The 18,679-nt window shown below is 37.4% G+C and overlaps 1 protein-coding gene across 1 annotated transcript in view; it reads left to right on the top strand.

Moving 5' to 3' along the window:
• Window positions 1-18,679, top strand: part of agbl4 (AGBL carboxypeptidase 4) — a 357,025-nt gene that overhangs the window by 105,018 nt on the left and 233,328 nt on the right. The window lies entirely within an intron of this gene.

The raw sequence follows: 18,679 nt of genomic DNA, 5'->3' as shown, positions 1-18,679 counted from the left end.
TGCTAGCTAAGCGAGCACCATTTCAGTTTTGTTAGCTGAAATGCAAAACATTAAACTGGAGAAGCGACACTGTCTCTTAGTTTTTCCCCTCACACATAAATATCATAGTAAACCTCTTCTACCTAATGTTACAGTTAATCTGTGGGTCGGCCCATATCAATAATTGATTATTTATATAATCAGCTAAACAGTTTAATTGGCATTGAACACTACACCATCTGAGAAACTATTAATTATATATAACCAAATTTGTGATTAGTAACCATCTTTTCTATTTCTTTTTTGTTTTGCTAGTAAAACTAGTACTAGTAGTTTGAAATCTTGTAAAGCAGACTTCAAATGGCTTCAAATGGCTAAAGTCGTGACAGAGAGCATCTTTAGCAGGGTTATCAGCAGCTGGGAACATCATCTCAGAGCACGTCTACTGAAATCATGAAATCATGAATTCATGAACTCAATTATTTGTAAACTTTGGAAACTTGTTATTTTGGATTCAAAAATCCAGTTAAAATCCAGTTATTTTGGATTGTATTTGAATCTATTATTGAACTTATTATTTTTTATTTTTCGTTTAAATACTAGTAGCACTTAAATTTGTATTACTTTGTATTGTCTTTATTTCATTTTTATTCTGATTTTTATTAGGACATTTGATTATTTACAAATTCATACGTTTCCCGGTTAATTATTTTAATTTGCTGTAGGACGAGACAACAGGGTGATATTCACAGGTGGGCAGACTGGAACAGGTGAGGTAGTGGAGCCTAAAACAGGAGGTTTGCCCACAGGAAGCGGAGATAGCTGTTATTGAAATAATCGTTGACTAATCGACAAAAAATTGGCAGATTATTCGACTACCAAAATAATCTTTAGTTGCAGCCCTAATACTAACACACACACACACACATAGCTTGTCCTGTTGCCAGGCTTATCAAGACTTTTATTATGCCTCACAATACTGGGTAATTAGGTGTCCTCTGCTCTGCCTGTCTCTCTCACTAATGGTGGAGAAATAGACCTGTCACTGTTTGGGCACTCAAAGATTCAACAAATGCTAAGCAGTAATGGCTTGCTTTGTATCCTGTAATCCATTGCATTGACAGCAGGGACACTTAAAAAGAAGAGACCCCCCCACACACACACTTCTCCTCTTTCTCTCTTTCATTTGACTTCTACCTCTGGCACCTGGCTGAAACTTAAGAATTGCAGTTTCAGAACAGTGCATGATGAGCTTTGTCTTCATTTAGATGTTGGTGAACCACACTGTGATGATATTCAGTATGCCGAGACCACCTATAGCTGCACAACAGATATATGCCTAAGAAAATAAGACTTACTCAACACTTTTTTTGTTTAAGTAGATAAAATTCAGTGCTTTTATCTAAACACCCACTAGCAGTCTTAGGTGGTGTCTACTGTGGGTCACTTTGTGAAAGAGGAGAATAAGGGGAGAGGCTGTGGAGGGCAGAGTGAACTGCATTACAGAGGAGAAAAGATGAGAGGCAACACCAAAGGAGAAATGTGGAAAGACAAGGACATAAAGTGGGAAAAATACTGTGTATGAGATGAGGATAGAGGAGGTTAAACTGAAGAGAGAGTTTGTGGTGTGTGGTTAATTCCTGTTTTACTGATCTGGCAGTTATATGGCAGCTGAGACCCGCATACTGCCAGAACCATGCCTCCAGTCTCCTCCCCTTACCCCCAGTCTTCACTCAATCATTGTCTTGACCTGCTTACTCCAGTTCATGGGCTCTGGGGTAACTGGACTGGAGCCTATCCCAGCATAAGGCGGACCAGTCCTTCACATGGCCACCAAACAAGCTTTCGCACCAAAGCTGTTCTTGTAATGTGATTAAACTGCCTAAATAACTCTTCATGTAATATGTTCTCATTAACATTGGCAGCGGTCAAGGAGAGTGCATCGACATTGGGGGTAAAATGTATGTGACTCAAACAGGAGAGAATGGAGGATTTGCAGTTAAGTAGCTGGGCTGTAAATGGACTGGCTGCCAATTGCATAAGGGAGCTCATTCCACAGGCAGCATACTGCATGATAGCGTAGGGTCATAGTGAGCTGTCATGGACCAATGATCTATTTCTCTACCTGTCAACCCCTCAGAGGGAATGAGACAAGAGAGAGTAGCCTTTCCCTCACCTCTCCCCCTCTCTTTCTGTCTCTCTCTTTTCCTGCATCTGCGAGCTCCACAGTGAATGTTGTGACAAGAGGCAAACTGCTGCCTTTAGCAAAGATGTGGTTGCACAAACAACCAACTCAAATTCAGTGAGACATGTTATTATTTTTAAGGTGTATTGTATTGTATAGTATAAATAAAATTGTATGTGATAGTTGGCAAAAACAAAATCCCAAATCTGCCAGCAGGTCTCCCAAATTAAATGACAAAATATGTCGTTTGTAGCTGTCATCAGGAATGACAAGTATTATTTGTCCTGACCTTCAGCTGAACAGCATCATTTGTCAGTGTCTTCTAAAGCTGTTAATGAGTTCTCTGCATAAATGGCAAAATAACAAAACAAAAATAAATAGAAAGCTAATGTTTTGGGTTAGAGTAAGTTCTTTGTTAGGTTTATCTAAAGTATTTGTTTAGAGCCTCCGAACACTTGAGTTTTTAACATTTCTGCAGAGAGTCTGATATCTCTGTTTTTCCAAATCTACCCATCTTAGGTTGACATAACGATCACAATCCAAGGTCCCCCTACAAGGTTTTTCCTTGACCTTTTCACTCTTTGCACAGCCTTCATCAGCGGATAGTAATTTGATTACATATATATTTTCTGTGTAATTTCACAATGCAACATGTTAAATTGAATGACATCTGGAACCTCAACAATGAACTGTTCAAATAAAAAACCTTTGATTTTAAACATTTCATTTACTCAGGCTTTTTTTTTTTATTGTGATATATTGTAGAAATGCAAAATTTTGCCTAATTTTCAGTAAATAATATAATCGATGAAACATGGTGCAGCTTAAAGCATAAAAGGAAGTTGGATGTTTATTTTTGATTTCTTTTAAAACAGTGGAAGCACAAATAAATGCTAATAAATCAAATGAGGCATTAAAGTGAAAGAAGCAATGAGTAAATTAGGTAAACAGGTGTCTGGTCTTTTTCTCCTCAGACAGATCACTACACTATATTTTTACCTCTGCTTGGATGTGTTTGTAGTGTTACTTACCTGTTGTTTTTCTCATGAAAATATTGCATGATGCATGTTCTTCCAAATGAATTGGACAGCACATCCTAATCAATAATCAAATATCCCAAAGAAATAATGTTTCTCACAGATACCAGGTTGAAAAGCAAATCCATTTGGAGTATTGCAGCTGTGCTCAGGATGATTCCGAGAGCCTCATTTATCAGCCTTTTGTAAGCAAAGTGGTGTATTTAATTTGCGTGCATGAGCATTTTTACACATAGAATGTGATTTATCAGTATTATCTTGTGCATTAGAGTGCGCATATATTTAGAAGCACTCCTGAGCAAGTGTATGCAGATGTCTCTCACAGAGAAGAGAATTCCAATGAGATGTACAAAACTCTCAGTCCAATCAGAGGAACTGCTGAAATCGTATCAGTACACAGGTGTTAAAGCCTACAACTGAGAAGTGGCTCAGGCTCAGGCAAATGAATGTCAGTCTAACGTGTCCAAATAGGAGATATTTAAACTTCTCCTTGTTTTGAGCTCTAATGCTCAGTTTCAGTGTTTGTAGCTTGAAATGGAGCTGCTGGTGCACCTACCCCTTTCAGGAAGAGGTCTGTGAGTGACAGAGAAAAGCAGCCAATGGAAGCAGTATGTGGGTCATTCAGTTAACAGCAAGGCACCAGATACAGATCGAGTAGCAATGTTACTTTTAGTCTTCTCTCGGAGCAATCGTCTCACGTTCAGGTATAGCTAAATATACAGGTGACAACAACAACAACAAAAGATTCGCACGAGAACAGCCTTAACTGGAATTCAGCTTTATTTCAGACTGCTGTAAAGGAGCTAACAGAAAGCTAGCTTACATTAGTTTGTACTGAAGCACAAAAATAAACACGAGAACACAGTAGCCCACAGCTGCTTGTCATGTATTGGTGTAAAATTGACCTTAAAGTTTACACAGTTCCCTCAGCGTTATATTTTATACTTATCTTTGGCCTGTTGGTTTGTTTTGCAGCGGCACGTAAAGCGACCAATGCATACACTTCATTATATTACTGCAGCTCAAGTATTACAGCAAGTGTGCTAGACTTCCAAAATAAAAGTTTCTAAGACGTATATTTGGGGCTGTAACTGATGCTGAATGTAAAAATAAAATGACCCTTCAACAGATGTTTCAACAATTGTCTCTTTTAAGAAGCAACTTGGTGGCGAACACATTTATCTACATTTTGTTTGACCTTCAGAATAAAAGCTCACAAATACTGAAGTCACAAGGCTTATAAAAGATTAGGAACTATTCTGCGTGTGCCTTATTGGTTCCTACTATGAGTACTATTGTGTTAATAGGCTGTGTTTACACTTAGTGACTAACAACCAGTGCATACATGTTACTTCACCTTTTAAATAACTTTAACCAAATTATAATTGACCGTCAACATAAAATCCTTGAGAATTTTAAAGCTTTGGTGGCTTCTCACACATCCTGTTAGTTCCTTTTGGCTGCTGACAACACAAACAGCAGCTGGTGCTGTGGCACACTCAAAAAAATTTCTGAAAATGTTTTTGCTCTTTTTATCCTTGTACAATATTTTCATCTGGTTAGAAAAGCAGCTGAAAAACCATAATGAAACAAAATTAGCAAGCACTTTGAGGAGATAATGTTGATCAGCACTGTCAGTTACTGTTCGTGCATGCACAGAAAGTTATGAAGTTGCTACGTTTTTTGTATTAATATTATTCAGTTCTTCTTCTCTCTGTTATTATTATTTATTTATATATTGATTTATTTTCAGTATCTTTTAAATTTTGCGAAAGGCGTAATTGTTCTTTCACAACACTGCTTTGGTCTGTCATACTTGTATTTACACAGTAGCCTACTTGTGTATAAAATATATACAGCACTGCTGTTGCCCCGCTAAGCTTTTTGACCTATCATTAATTGATAATTAGCATTAGCGTTTTATTTTAAAATCCAGTTTTTACAGTTTGTCTGCATGAAACATTTGATTCCTGCTGCTGATTTCAGTGCTGGTACAAATCCTACAGACGGTTGTTCAGAAGCTTCCATCACTTGAGTTTAGTTCCATCAGTGAGAGAGAGAGAGAGAGAGGGGGGGCAGTTCGAATGCGCCAAGGCCTCTGCCTGCTGGATAAATAGGGCTGTTCTGTAGTAGATAATGGCTGAGTCACATATTATATTTATCCGACTCAATAAAGCAGGAGCAGGCAGGCAGATTACTCTGCCCTGAGTCAAGGAGATAATGATATCTGGCTGCTAGCTGGCCCAAAACAGGCTCCAGACAGACCAACAGACAGGGATGCAGGCAGAAAGTGCTGCTAAAGGAGTTGTACATAGATGCTGTTAGCATGAGACTTCTGTGGCCTTCATAAGCCGAGGACTGCTTGTGTCAGCCCTCTGCTGGTCCGTGTCACCTCTCCTCTTACCTCGCACCTGTATGTTGCTTCTTCCACGTTCAAGGATTCAAGCTGCATGTGTGTTGACACTGTACATCTGCTACTCCATATCTACGCAACACATAATTTCTACACAGGCTGCGTAGCCAAAGCATCCTCTGCAGAGTGTGCTGATTAGAATAGCAGCATCTGTTCTGTCAGACGCACAGGGACAGCTGGAAAACATAGCTGAAACGCCTTCTTTGTAAGCACTCCTGTAGCATTTTTTAAGTGCAATAGTTTTTATAGTTTTACTATTTTGTTTTTGATTTATCTATTTGTTTCATTCCAAAAGTTTGATAATTGGATTTGTTACTTTTGTTGTGTGTAGTGATAAAAACCAGAGGCAGTGAGTACCTGGTACTTTTATTTTGAAGTTTTCGACAGAAACAGATGTGCAGATGTGCTGTTTCCCAGCGGTTTTGTGCTACGCTATTGTAGTCTCACAGTAGCTATGACACAAACACTTGAGGATGGTGAACACCATTAAATTAGATCAATAGCCTCTATGTAAGAGGGTGACATATCAGAGGGCACCCCAGAATACCTTTATTATTATGTTTTCGAATAAGAACATAAAAATATTTTTCATAATAATAGAGTTGTCTGAATTGAGGTCAGAAGTTCTGGACCGTAATTAAACATGGGCGCCACAAACCCTGGTGGCGTGGGCATTGTGGCGCTTTTATAATCTTGCTAACATAGTGATAATGAAAACTCTTCTGGTGTTGGCAAAACAGTTGCTTATTCCTCCAGTATACAGCAGACCTTAGATAGATAAATAGATTAAACTGTAAACAAAGTCTTCTTTGCTTAATATTTTTGTCAGTGCTGAGTAATCAGCATTTCTCTTGTGATTACTTCAGTATTTTACTCTGAATAAAAGCTCAACAGAGGAAGCCTAATTTGCAACAAAGCAGCACAAATAGCCTCCGAGGTACAAGCTCTGCGAAGACAGCTCGCTCTGCCAGGGAGAGAAGACACTTGAAGCTCACTTTGTTTCACTTTGTGTCCTGTGCGCCTCTCCTTGCTCATAAAGCTCTACATTTAGCCAACTCTGTCCCAGAGTCCTTTCCAATTTCTACCTCTTTGAACGTGACGAGTGATAAGGATGGATTATCGCGAGAGCCGAGAATTCCTTAGGATAATCCTTCACAGACAAAACACTGGGACATCTCTGCTCTCTTTCTTTCTTTCTGTCTTTTTTTCTTGGTTATAGCAGACCACAGTACTCAAAGTGCTGTGATCTGTTGTAGCATGACTGTTTGACTTTCTAAATTTGTTTTAATCAAGGCTTTATAGAGACATGATTTGAGTATCTTGGGTTCAGAGACACCAGTTTCTCTGCTCTCTCTGAATCCACTTTTACTCTGCGTGATTGCTACAAAAATGTCTGTGAGATTACACGAGCGCTGATTGAGATGTCGAGGCTCTCGAAATGTCTTTGGAGAACAACGCAACAGGACAATTTACTTTGCTTTTAATAAGAGTTATCGCTGACTGTTCCTGCTACTAGTACTATCCCCAAGATGAAACAGCCAAGTTATTAATGAGAACAAAAGAGTTTGCATGAAATTTGCATTAAAACAAACTGTGAACAGTAGTAGTGAGACTAAAAACGTAATTACTAAATGATTTCAAAAGCAATTTAATTCACACATAATTTCTTAGTCCAAATGGTAAATTATGTGATTTGTTTCTGTATAAATGCTAAAACAGATCAATTCGTAGTGTGTAAAGCATTAATATCTACTGTTGAATTTGAACAGTTTTTTTATTTGGAAACTTCTGCGGTGGATTTAGATGTCTGGGCAGAAAAATAGGACACTTGTGTGGTATAATCAAACAACTAATACTTTTGTGTTGCGTAATTGTATTTTATGGGCTGTCTCTGCATTGTTTTGCACTGATTGCTTCATTCTTTTCTACTGGAATATAAATATGAACTGTGTTAAGCTCCATAACAACATTTGCAGAGTGAGATTGCTACTGCTGTGAGATTAGTAAATGAATGTTACTGTAGTAATGAGAAAGCCTCCCCTACATGCCTCTCGCAGTCGGTGATAAACCAAGGTAAGAAAAGGGAGCAGGGAGCAGGAGCACAGCGAAATGGAATAATCTAATGTAATTTTTATGCTTGGCTGTCATGTGTTGCATATAATTGAAGTAAGATAGGAAAATTTGTTGATTTGTGTCTTTGAGTTTATTCTTGTGAAACTTTGGTCTAACTGAAATAGTTGAACTTTTTCTTCTCACACATACAAAGAGCAGTTTTTACGATAGACTTCAGAGGGCAGTTTTCTTTAACTTGGCCAAAGTAGTAAATGAACTGTGGCCAAAACCTACTCTGACCCTTTTCAGATTTTGGTCCATATGTACATGACAGCATCACACAGTTACTGTAGGTTTGTTGGCTGCATTTCTCATTTGGCCACATCCCAAAGGTCCACTGTGAGCTATTGACGCTGGGCAGGATGGTGCTTTCATGTTCTCTGCACCGTATTCTGACCCTTCCATCTAAAAGTCTCAGCAGAAACGCAACACTCAGACTTGGCTACATTTTTCCAATTTTAGTAGGTTTGGCCTCTGCTCCCTGTTCTTATCTAACAGGAATGGCATTTGGTGTGGTCTTCTGCTGCTTTAGGCCATCTCCCTTATGGTCCAACATGTTGTTCTTCTGCATACCTTGGTTATGGTTACCAGTAACTAATTACTATTGCCTTCCTATTAATTCATTTTCAATTTAGTTTTATTTATACAGCACCAACAGTCGCCTCAAGACGCTTTATATTCTAAGGCAGACCTTAAAATAATACAGAGAAAAACACAACTCCTATGAAAAAGCACTTCGGCGACAGTGGGAAGGAAAAACTGACTTTTAACAGGAAGAAACCTCTGGCAGAACCAGGCTCAGGGAGGGGCGACAATCTGCTGTGACCAGTTGAGGTGAGAGAAGGAAGCTTGAATACTTGACTTGACAGGACTATTAACCTGAAGCAGTCTTGCCTCCTGTGACCTCTGCTGCTCACTCTATATTTTCTCTTTTCAAACCATTCTCTGTAAACCCTAGAGATGGTTATGAGGGAAAGTCCCAGGAAATCAGCGGTTTCTAAAATGCTCAGATCAGCCCGACTGGTACCAACAATCACGCCAAGTTTAAAGTCACTTAAATCACCTTTTAACCCCATTCTGATGACATCTTGTGTCCAAAGTATTAAAAATGGTTCTCTTTGCTGACGATACAAACATTTTTTGCTCTGGTGATGATCTGCAGAATTTATTGGAGGATATGACTAATGAAATAAGTAAAGTGAAGTTCTGGCTTGATAAAAACAAATTATCATTAAATTTGAATAAATCTAAACTGATGTTATTTGGAAATAGTAGTTTAAATACAAATGCAAAGATTCAAATAAATGGTGTTGATATTGAAAGAGTCAGTGAAAATAAATTTCTGGGGGTAATAATAGATGAAAAACTTAACTGGAGAGCTCACGTAAGATATATTCATTCCAAAGTATCACGAAGCATTGCAGTACTAAACAAGGCAAAACAGGTATTCGACAGAACATCACTTCATATTCTCTACTGTTCACTGGTTTCACCATACTTAAGCTATTGTGCAGAGGTCTGGGGCAATAACTATAAAACCACATTACATTCACTTTTTACTCTTCAAAAGAAAGCAATTCGAATCATCCACAATGCAGGTTATAGGGAACATACAAACTCACTATTTTTGCAGTCTGAAATATTGAAAATTGACGATATAGTGAAATTCCAAACAGCACAAATTCTATTCAAAGCAAAAAATAAAGAACTGCCAGGTAATATTCAGAGTATGTTTTTTTTGAAAGAAGGAAGTTATAATTTAAGGGGTTTTTGTAACTTCAAAACAATGAAGGTACGTACTACAAGAAAAGGCTTTTGTGTTTCTGTTCAAGGAGTGAAACTATGGAACAAACTGAATATGGAATTAAAGCAATGTCCAAACATAAAACTGTTCAAAAAGAGTTATAAAAATATGATCTTCTCGATCTATAAAGAAAAGGAAAATATTTAAATTAAGTGAATGTCTCTATTTAAAAACAAACAAACAAAAAATTCATGATGTGATATTATAGTATATAGTATATCAGAAATCTGTTCACTATTTTTATTACAAATTATATCAGTAAGGAAGCTGACTAAATATTCACTGATAATTTATGGGACAGGGGTGGGATTAAATAAGTGTATACTTCTTCCCACTCCCTTTCAACATGTAAATTAATCAGAATGTTTTTTTGTATGTAATTTGTATAGTATATTTTTCTCTCTTATTTCTTTTCTAAATGTACTTGTATATTGTTCACATGTTGAAATAAATTACCAATCAATCAATCATCTTTAAACTCCAGCAGGTCATCTTGACTATGTCTCCACTCATAATGATAATTTTCCCATGTGACTGACTGAAAACAATTTGTCATATGCATACAAATGCTCATTTAAATTTGACTGACAAATGTAAATAAAAAAACCCAATGTGTATACATACAAAACAGTGGGTTAATATATATTCAAAGCAGATTAAGTTTATTCCATTGTTTATGTTAATAATATTTAATCCAAATAGGGGCAAAATGTATAACAGCCCTTTGTGAGTGTATAAATCTCTAATCGCTAATCCTTAAATTTCTGATTACAGGTAAATGAACTTCAGGTGGAAGATGTTTGTTCTTACTCAGAGCATATTACTCTAACACTAACCCTAGTTTATAATAATGTTACTAGATTAAAATATTGTGTTATTTTCTATTTTCTAGAAAATAACACAAAAACAAAAGAAAAGTAATTTGCATAAAATGAATGATTGCAATAACCTAAGTCTCCATGTTGTCAATCAAGTCAACTGCGTCACAGTCATTCCCACTGGCAGTAAACACGGATTAAAACATTCTCTCTGGTCTTAGAGTAGTTTCACCTTTCAGGTCTCCAACAAGCACGGTAAGCACAAACATAGGACACTAGTAATAAGAGTGACACAAAGACAGAAGAGAGAAGACAAAAACTCACATGATAGAGCCTCAAAACTGTGTGAACAAACGTTAACTTTGCCACAGATCCAAACCACATTGGAAAGTAAAGTGAAAGTTTTCTTCTCAGGATGCTGAAATTATATCAAAGCACTAAAGATCCATGCCCCATAAAGGACAAGCAGGTCATTTGTGAATTAAGAGATGCTGAGTGTAACTCACTCTTGCACTCTAAACTGTTCAGGAAGTTTCTTCAGTAGATTTTTGGGTGACCCAAATAGTGTATATGTAATTATATACTAAGATGTATTTTTTTTAAATTTGGGTTTTTTTAGTAAGTAAGTTTGCAACCAAGCTTTATTAGAGTACCAACTAGTGCTGCAGATTATTTTAGTAATCGATTAATCTATTGATTATTCCATCGATCGATCAATCGATCAATCAATCAATCAATCAATCAATCAATCAATCGAGTATCGGATAAGAAATACTTTTATCTCATTCATGCACAATAATAAATATTCAAAAGTGAGAAAACACAAGTCTTTCAAAGTGAACTTTACATTGTTTCCATTTTAGAAATTGCAATGTTTTAAAGTTTAACTGCATATAACATCTATCAAAAAACAAAAAAAGCAACTAAACCCTTTGAATGCATGTACGTGTAATGTTAAAATGTTTTTTTTAAAGGAAACATTTTCTTAAATACAAAATATATAAATAATCTCAAATACAGTCAAAGGTGAAAGTCAAATAAAATAAGACATGCAATCTAAATTGAGCCATAAATCTTTACTCTGTCTTCTTGGAAGACTTTCTAACATTAATAGGAGGCAAGTTTTTGTACTGCTGAAAACAGATGTTATGATGGTGTAGGTGTTAATACTTTATGTTAATAATATGTCCTACATAACAACCCTCAGGTCAGTGGCTCAGACCCACTGAGCAAAGTGACATCGGTGTGACGTCTTTTATAAGTCATTTTTGGACGTACAATTTTGGTCCACTGAAGCGGTTGTTTTCTAACACCCAACGACATCTTTTTTTGATGTCTATTAAACTTCTAGTGTTGGTGTCCATAGGACCTCTGCGTACGGGCTATTTATAGTCCAGATGTCGTCGTTGTGAACGTCTTTTCAATGTCAAACTCAGATGTCGTTTTTATAATCCTTCTACATGTATCAGGTCTGTAGTATCATGTTTCCAGAGGGCATGATTACTGTACAGAGACAGTTATGTGACTTCTCCAAGATGGCAAAGATGAAATGAACCATATACAATGCAAATGCTCTTTTAAACTTATTAAACACATTGTACTCTTTTTAAAAGGAACTCCAAAAAATTGTTTAACATTTTAAAATGGATTTCAATGTTTTTAAGATTTGAACACATTTTAGTAATTGATAGTTACAAACAAACAAGTTGGCTAATTAAAATAAAATAAACCCTTTAAAGAAAAACAAGAAAATGTAAAATAACAAACAAAACCAAAAATACTACATGAACTGAATAAATCAAAAAGCTAACACGTCATAAATCCTGTTTGTATATAAATAATCCACAGTGAAAGCACTTATAAAATCAAAAATATTTGTGTTTGTTCATGTATTTTTTTAACACTTTTTAAATTTAACTGCATGTATACAAAATATTTCACACATTCAGATATGGTGTCTGATAGCTGCAATATTTAGATACTGGTTTGTTTCCATATTAGCACGTAGAGTATACTTGGCAACAGAAACAACAACACCCCCCAAAAACACACAGACTCCGAAAGGTTGAAGGATAACTAACATTCACCTGGTTCTGTAACCATTTTGTAGCACACAGGTGTTCAGAGGTCACACGTTAGTCGTTTTATAGCCTATCTAATATCTAATGACTTGCCTGTGAAGATGTCACCATAGTTATTTGGCTGCTGCCTCAATCTAACGCGGCAGAAAGCTCACTGAGTGCCTCTTGGAAGACCTCCCTGATTCTCTCTGAGGATTTCCCAGCAGCTCTCAATGGTCCTTTCTCTTTAATTCAATTTCAGAAATGCTCCTTCCCCTGAGAAGCCCTCTGAAACCTTCCTTCAAATTATTTTAAAAGAAGGGAGACTAAAGGATGTAAGGAATCAAAGTCGCCTGAGGCAACATGGTGTTTCCCTAAGGTTGTGTGCTTTGGGAGAGGTGTGGCAGGTATAAAGATACTAGCAGGAGCGCTTTTATCATCCTTGAATGTCATCACATTTAGGTTGGGTGCAGTTAAAAATCCAGACATTTTGCTTTGACGTTCAGACGTCTGGGGTCAACACCCATCTGTAGTATTAAATGGATTAACATGCACAGTATTTCATCAACTTCATAAACATTACCTTGTTTTAATGTTTCTCCACTCTGTGCGGGGTGGGTACAAACAAACGCAACACAAATGTGGTGAAACAGAAAGCAGAGGAGAGAAGCTAAATTAAAGGCACTTGTACCCCTCTCTCAAACCTATTTCCCCCTCCTTCAGTGTTTGTGCTAAGTGGAGACCTTGCACCCTCCGACCAGTTCATCCGCTTCGCTGCGGTCCCTCCAGACTCCTTTTAAAGGTGCTTTCATTTAATCATTTCTTTAAAAAAGCTTTTTTTTTCTAGGGCAGTATGAGGTCACAGATCACATCAGAGCTGCTTTCCAACTCAGTGACCATTTAATCAAGCCGAGGTCCATTTCGAAGCCACTCTTTTCAGACCACCTTTTCTTCCTGGGGCTCAGGGGTGAAGTCTGTGGCCCCAGTCGTCCGAATCCCATTCCTACCAAAGCTTTAGAGGGGACTGGGTGACTTACACCAATTCTCCAGGATTTACAGCTTGACTGAGTGTCCCATATAGCTACATAGACTCACCTGAAATGTTTCTGCTTACCTCTGACCCGAGCAGATGCGGTCCTACACAAAAAAAATTGTTCAGAGTGACTTCAATGTTTCTGAAGTATTTAAGTTAGAAGTTCATTGATTTACAGTTCTGTTCAAAAAGGTTTGAGCTGTAAAATTTAGGTGAGGATTTTTTTTAAGAATTTTAGCCATCATAGTATGGAACGCCAGGACTGCCATAATGAATTAATTAAATACACCATTAAATAATTAATTAAATGTGGCAATAATTAATTAAAATTGGAATTAATTAATTAAATAAATAGTTATGACACATGTAATTAATTAATTATTGACACATTTAATTAATTATTTATGTATTTCACATTTTAATTAATTATTGACACATTTAATTAATTAATTATTGACACATTTAATTAATTATTTATGTATTTCACATTTTAATTAATTATTGACACATTTCATTAATTATTGACACATTTAATTAATTATTTAATGATATATTTATTTATTTCATTTTGGCAGTCCTGACGCCTGGCTCTCATCATGAAATAATTTTATCTGTCAGCCTCACCCATCAAACTCAGGGGGCGGGGTTAACGCTGATCGAGTCAAAACCATTGCTTTGGCCTGGTGGCCATTGTTTCTAGCACACAACAACCGGCATGTGGAAGCTAACAGAACTGAGCTTTGAAAAACCCTGTTTGTGTGTTACCAAATACCGTTTTAATATTTTTTTAGCTGAGAATGTAGTGGTTTAATCTTCATGTGTCTGGTCGGTTTGTCAAGATACAGCCTCTTTGCAAAAGTGTTTCGATGATTTCGGAGATGTCTGCCCAGTCTCACGGCAAAGCGTGGGATAGACCCGCTCGCCTCGCAAGCAATCCCACCGACAAAGCGCAGGCCCCGGTACACAGCTGTAGTAACCCCCGCTGACTTCTTTTACTGAGGTTATATTTATCGGTGTTTTATTTCCTGATGTTCTTATGTGTCCTACGTGTTTCAGTCGCCAATTCTGAATTATAACTAACATTAAAACATGTTTAAGGAGGAGAGAGAGCAAATAAATCTGTTTAACATCTGATCTTTGGGTTTTTGTTCAGTAATCAGCGTGACCTGTGTATAAACACATAAAAGAGATAACGTTGGTGTTTCTGTCATGTAGTAACTGCTGGCTTTAACTGTACAAAGGTTGTTCGACACTATGAAACACATACAGACTTCATGATGTTCGGCTAATATTTTTATTGTGAATATTAATCATGCTGACCTCGCTCTGTACACCACGCAGCGAGGTCAGCATATCCACGATATCCTCAGCTCCATGAGTTAACACAAAGTTTCCCAGCTGACTATCTAACTGCCAACTATTCCAGAGACGTGAAAATATACAGCATAAAGAAAAGTGTAAGAGACTCAGCAGCAGATTAGAATAACAGTTATACATTTAATAAATCACCAAATGAATCCAAGAAACGAGCAAACCTGTTCCGACAATTTGAGTTTGTGTTCCCTCAGCTGCAGACTCGCTGCTGTTTAAATGTTTGAAAAGGAAGATTAGATATAAAAAACGTCAAACATAGACTCAGTCTGCCTTCACATTTGATATGAGGCCAGCACGTATAGTGGCCTCAGCAGGCTATTACTGAAATACACGTGCTATATCATAAACTATGATATAAATAGGGAGGTCCTATTAACATGTTTAGTTTTAAAGGACACCTTCCTGCCTTTAGTCTCATTCATGAGCAGTATTAGTTTTCTTCTAACATCCAGAAGTCTGCACAATGTGTTTCATAGTTTGTAACAAGCCTTTGACAGGTAAACATAACATGACCGAAAAAGAAAAAAAAAAGAGAGAGAGTGTTGACATAAGAAGAGAAAATTCTCTCAATTATGGAGACAGACAAATGGTTCATTTATGTTTGATGTGTGTTTATTCCTCCCTAAATATCGTCGGTGAAGTTTGCCATGCATGTCAGATTTTCCTGCGCATTTTTATACCTCTGCCAACAGAGAGAGAAAAAAAATCACATTCTAACAGACAGCTGGTGCTTAGAATACAGTTGAATAACTATTAAAAAACAGATGATATTTAGATGATAGTTCAGTCTAACACATGTGCCAGTGAACCATTAAACGTCTGTGAAACTATGCAGTTATGAAACGTAACTTTAACCTCAGCCAAACCGATTTGCTCAGTTGTAAATAAAACAGCGAAGTAAACGTGACCCGACAGACAGAACCTGAGTGAATGAAGTCCAGCGTTTAACCACTGAGAGCTAAAACTCAGCTGAGGTTTGAAAGCTGTGTGCCGGTGATTGGACATCAGCCGCTGATAAAGCTGGCTCGCCTATAAAGTGCTCTGTAAGGAAACGAGCTCCAGCAGCTCTGCGCTCGGGGAAAACACTATATTTACTTATCTTGTGCAGAAAAATGCGCTGACATTGCGTTATATCGAGCACCGGCTGCCCAGTTAAACTGTGACTATCACCAGGTAACTAGGCGTGTTTCTTGAATTAGCAGCAGGTGTTAAACAGCTGACAGATGAGGAGGAGGATGCATGCAGGTAAACTGAGGGTCTGTTAAGCTGATCGCTGGTTTCGTGAGAAAAATGTCAGCTCGTTCTTTATGTTACAGAAGCACAGAGACACAAGACCAGGCGGAAAGAGACGATCGTTCGGTGAAAATGAGAATCTGCGAATGCAACATGTGGAACACGGAGAGTGGAATATGTAAACAAACCGGTTAACGTAACCCCCTCGGTGCACTCTGCATGCTAACTGTTAGCAGAGCTAGTGAAATCTCTGAAAACATCTGAGCACTTTTGCAAACATGTTCTATGTTGACAACCTGACCAGACATACGTGGCGACATTCGCGGCTAAAACACTGTTAAAAGTGTAGCTGGTGACAGAAAAACGGGGTATTTTAAAACTACACCACCACCATTGCTGCTTGTGATTTGATCTGCATTCTGGGATAACTGGCTGCCCCAAGTCTACACAAGCAATCGATTTTCTAGGATCGACCTGTTTTGACTTACTTTGCACGGCAACCAATCAAATGTTAGAGAAGCTGCATGGGCAGCGTTAACCCCGCCCCCTGAGTTTGATGGGTGAGGCTGACAGATAAAATTATTTCATGATGAGAGCCAGGCGTCAGGACTGCCAAAATGAAATAAATAAATATATCATTAAATAATTAATTAAATGTGTCAATAATTAATGAAATGTGTCAATAATTAATTAAAATGTGAAATACATAAATAATTAATTAAATGTGTCAATAATTAATTAATTAAATGTGTCAATAATTAATTAAAATGTGAAATACATAAATAATTAATTAAATGTGTCAATAATTAATTAATTACATGTGTCATAACTATTTATTTAATTAATTAATTCCAATTTTAATTAATTATTGCCACATTTAATTAATTATTTAATGGTGTATTTAATTAATTCATTATGGCAGTCCTGGCGTTCCATACCATAGTTTTAATATACAGTATTAAATAATTTAAATTATATCATATAATGTAATGCCGTGTCAGTTGAATACCACTTAATCACTTTTTTACAGGATGCTGAAGCTCATCTTAAATATATTGAACATGGAATACAACAAGCTAGACAGAGTGTGTTTTAGTTCTTCTATGGGTGTTTTGTAGAAATATTATTTTTATACAGGAAGCCACTTTATTCTGAGGTTACACATTATTAATTGGCTCCACACAGTGGTGTCACATCAGGATTTTAGTCCTGGGAAATGGCACTAGACAGTCGGCAGAGTTGGCTCTGTGGAAGTCGCACCATCCAACATTTAGATGATGACTTGACAGTTCTGGATTTGTGACTAAGTGGCCTATTTTTTGTGCTGGGTTGTACTGAACAAAATCTTGATGGGTATTGTAGAAGAAATCTCACATTGCCTGAACAGCTGACATAATTTCTATGAATTAGAAATCAGAAAGAAAACCGATAAAAAGCTGAGGGAAAACATGTTTTGTTAAAAATGTAGGTTATAAAATGCTCAGAATGGGTTGTTTTTCAAATGTAGTGCATTTTTAGGGCCCGAGCACCGAGAGTGCGAAGGCCCTATTGTATCTGCTCCGTTTCTTATTATTATTCACCCCAAACAAGGGCCTTTTTGAGGGCCTAAACATGCTCAAAAACTCATGAAATTTTGCACACATGCCAGGTTTGGTGAAAAATTTTGTATTTTAATGGTTTTACATATGAGCACTGGGAAATGGCTCTAGAACGCCACCTATGCCTTGTTAAATGCAGCCCTACGACCACATCGTTTGAGCTACATGTATGAAATTTGGCACACATGTGTATCATGCCAAGACGAACAAAAAAGTCTGTGGGCCCATTGACGCAAACCCAACAGGAAGTCCGCCATTTTGGATTGAATGTGACATTTTGGCTCTGATTTTACCGTTTCGATGCCTCGAACTTTAACGAACTCCTCCTTGGCATTTGGTCCTATAAGCTTCAAATTTGGACAGTGTCAACTACACCCTTGTGCCATGTTAAATTGCGGAGCTTTTGAGTTTTCACAATACTATGAGGCCGTGGCGCCATGGCGAATTTCGATGACTCGCCATGAAAATCTTATTGCCTCTCATTTTGTCATACATTTTCTGACCTTGACCAAAGTGAACACATATGATAAGGCTCCACCCCTGAACATATTTCAACTGCCATATTTGACATCAAGGACAGCGCCACCTAGTGGGAACAGGAAATGTCATGTTTTACACTTTGGGGTACAGTATTGTGATGGGTGACACCTGCAGCCTCAAATTTCTCCAGGAAAGCCTTAAGGAGTTGGTCTTGGGTTACAGTGAAAACTGTGACTTTTCGCGAAAGGGTGTGACCCCAGCAGCATGGCGAACTTTGATGTCACGCCATGAAGAAACAAATTAGTATAACTCAATGAAATCCAGTCTGATTAGTACCAGACTTTACAGGCATGATGTCACACCCGCCCTGAACAGATTGATGTGCCCATTGTCAGGAATATGAAGAGCGCCACCTAGTGGGAAGAGGAAATGTCATGTCTTACACTTTGTTGTACTGATTTTCACAGGTTCATAGTGGCCACCTCAAAAGCGGTGAATATCACCATCAGTCCTTGATGATGCTTTAGTGCAAAAATTGTGACTTTAAACTGAA

The sequence above is a fragment of the Rhamphochromis longiceps genome, linkage group LG23 (assembly GCF_057381845.1).
Source record: "Rhamphochromis longiceps isolate RC_006_pf linkage group LG23, R_longiceps_female_GT1.1, whole genome shotgun sequence".
Lineage (NCBI taxonomy): Eukaryota > Metazoa > Chordata > Actinopteri > Cichliformes > Cichlidae > Rhamphochromis > Rhamphochromis longiceps.
The sequence above is the reverse complement of the archived record's forward strand: the minus strand, read 5'-3'. Positions and strand labels throughout refer to the sequence as shown.